This window comes from Eimeria mitis, genomic scaffold, assembly GCF_000499745.2.
Source record: "Eimeria mitis Houghton genomic scaffold, Emh_scaff1845, whole genome shotgun sequence".
NCBI lineage: Eukaryota > Apicomplexa > Conoidasida > Eucoccidiorida > Eimeriidae > Eimeria > Eimeria mitis.
The window spans coordinates 6,827-7,291 of record NW_013570167.1 but is presented as its reverse complement, the minus strand read 5'-3'; positions in this window follow the sequence as shown (position 1 = coordinate 7,291).

Genomic DNA, 465 nt, shown 5'->3' with positions numbered 1-465 from the left:
TACCATCCACATGACTAGCTGTAGTCAACTGCATGGGGTAGAGCCATCCTCACCGCTTCGTTAGACCACTGCGGTGTGCAGGCATCCGTGCTTGTCACCGCGACTACATCAGGAGGCGCCTCTGGCCCTACCAGCCTGCCAATATGCGTTGGTCACACCTATTGACTGCTAAAAAGAAATCCTGAACACCCACAGAGCTCGGGCACTCTTCGTCCGTTTGACTGCCTTGGTACGCCGCGCAAGACCTGCTCCTCTGAGGTGAAGACAATTCTACTCAACCCAGCATCTCTCTCCCCCGTAAGAAAAAAACATCTAAATTGTTGAGCGCATATCACTCCGGATGTTCAATACTTAAGTACCCAGCGTACGCCCTGGCAGAAAAGAGTCGACCACTGCGGTCTGCATTACTTCTTTTACTTCGCGGCCAGGTCCTTGGAGCCCAAAGGTCGGCGACCTTCAGCAATG